Here is a 2,614-nt window from a genome sequence, read left to right on the forward strand (position 1 = left end):
AAGGCTTCCACCCCATGAAGTCATTTCCAGAATTCAACAATGCTCCCTGGGAAATACTATATCTGCTGTCAGTTCACCAAGTTCTTACTGAGTACCTACTATATACCTAGATTTCAGCTGGGCTGCCCTGGACCTGTATTCCTGGCCCCCAGTAGATCACACTTCCAAAGGCTGAGTGTGTAACATGAGTAATCAAAACTAAAAGAAGAGCATTTCCCTAGAGGGAGATAAATCTCCCAGGCAATTTGACCTGAGAAAACAGAGCAAGCTTCTGGAGGAGGGGTACATGCAGGCAGGGTCTGCATGAGGCAGTTGGGTGGAGGCCACAGACTTGTAAAGGCTCCCTGCCCAACATCCACAGGCCTCCTGTCTATCATGAGTATCACTGCTACTGACTGCTCACCATCCTCTAGGATGCCAGCACCATGGCACACAGGGAGATTTCTGCCTCCTTTGGCCTTGATTCATTTCTCCAAAAGGGCTGAGTGAAGGGATAAATAAGAAAGAAAAGGCAAGAGAGGGTACTTTTCGGTGGGCCCGGCCAAGGGATGCTACTAAGCAAATATGCCGTGAGCAACAGTGTTAGTGCACAAGGTTTATTGGGGAAGGGGGGAGCAGAAGAGTGAAAGGCCATGTTGGAGTGGGGACTTGAGAGAGGCACACAGACAAGAGGAAGAAGAGAAGCAAGAGAGAGGAGACAAAGAGGGGAGTAAGAGGCAAAAGAGAGACAAGAGAGATAAAATGGGTGAGCTGTACCTGGCAGGCACTTTTATTTTTTTTTCTGTTTATTTATTTTAAAGATTTCTGTCTCTTCCCCACCACCTCCTCCCATTTCCCTCCCCCTCCCCCAATCAAGTTCCCCTCCCTTGTCAGCCCATAGAGCTATCAGGGTTCCCTGCCCAGTGGGAAGTCCAAGGACCGCCCACCTCCATCCAGGTCTAGTAAGGTGAGCATCCAAACTGCCTAGGCTCCCACAAAGCCAGTACGTGCAGTAGGATCAAAAACCCATTGCCATTGTTCTTGAGTTCTCAGTAGTCCTCATTGTCCGCTATGTTCAGCAAGTCCGGTTTTATCCCAGGCTTTTTCAGACCCAGGCCAGCTGGCCTTAGTGGGTTCCCGATAGAACATCCCCATTGTCTCAGTGTGGGGGTGCACCCCTCGCGGTCCTGGCAGGCACTTTTAAAGGGTGCACACGTCGTGCAGCAGACGGTGGGGAGGCACCTGGCGACAGGTGATGGCGTAACTGCTTTGGTGGCAGAGGCAGGCTACTGTTGCGGCGGCAGAAACTAACACTAGAGTGGTTCAAAAGCCCTGGGCATTTGCAGGCACAGGCAGGAACAGAAGGACTTGAGGCCATCTCAAAGGAAATAGACAAGAGTGGCCAGAGAAAACAGCATTCAGCAATGAGATGCTGGATCCTGAGGCTAAGATACTTTTCTTCCTGAGCCCAGCGCTCGGTGAGCAGGGACCAGAGGGAAGTGGGTCCCAGGGGCTCCTGTAGAGAATATGCCAGGAAAAGCCTTATTGTTCAGAGTTGCTGAACTGTTAAGTCATGACCAGTAAGAGGAAAATAGCTCCATCCATCTCAGGAGAAGCAGAGAACAGAAAAAGGTGAGAGAAGTTCCAATCTCCCACATAAGCCCTAAGCCAGGGCCTTTTGGCATTTTCAAAACTCCGTATCTGCTTTGTGATAGATGCAAAAATCTCTCGCCCGCTTTTTCAGAGCTGTGCACAGGAAGGAAATTGGCTTCGATCAAATAAGAGACACAAAGGCAACCCAAGAGTGTGCTTGGCTAACTAGCCTGCTGCCTTACCCTGCCCCCTCAACTTCCCTACCAAGATGGAGTGTATGGATGGAGGGGTGGAGAGTGGCTGGACAAATACATGGGCACAGACCGATGAGTGATGGACAGATGGAAGGGCGAGGCAATTATCTGTTCTTCTTCAGGACTCAAATTCATCATGTGCTGTGACCCAGGGGCCCAAAGGGTCACATATGATCCAGGACAAAATGAGGAGAATGGACCACTCTGGGTGATAGGCAGAAGGCTGATCCCCAAAGAAGACAGACAACACTTTCTTTTTAAACCTGTTTTTATTTTGTTTTGTTTGTTTGTTTGTACATTTCTTAGAAATAAGCTGCCTGCCAAGGCCAGAATCCGCTCACCCAGGCAAAGCCCTATCCGTTAGACAGCCACCGGTTGTAAGTAGGCGCAGGACAACTAGATTGTGTGAAAGACAATTCCGGAGGATCCGCAAACTCAGCAGCATACACAGGAGCACCCAGTCCTTCAGTTGTCTTAGCAAAGAGGGGAAGCTCTGACCCACAATCAGAAAACATCTAGACAGAAAGGACGGAGTCTGAAGCTGTGCTCAGTGATAACAATGAGAGGCCTAAGGATACAGAGCCTGGGAAGGAAAAAGAAAACAGCAGGACCAAAAGTGGAGGAGGGAGCTGGATCGTGGCTCTCTCTGGATATCTGAATGACAATATAGGCAGCTTGTCACATCTAGAGAGCAAACTATGGCTCAGAGAGCAGTTTCTAACACTTAAGGCTCACCCTTAGTCTGCCTTCTGTCCTCACATCACATACCGACTCTAGAGGAGAGAGAG

Source organism: Microtus ochrogaster, unplaced genomic scaffold (assembly GCF_000317375.1).
Source record: "Microtus ochrogaster isolate Prairie Vole_2 unplaced genomic scaffold, MicOch1.0 UNK11, whole genome shotgun sequence".
Taxonomy (NCBI): domain Eukaryota; kingdom Metazoa; phylum Chordata; class Mammalia; order Rodentia; family Cricetidae; genus Microtus; species Microtus ochrogaster.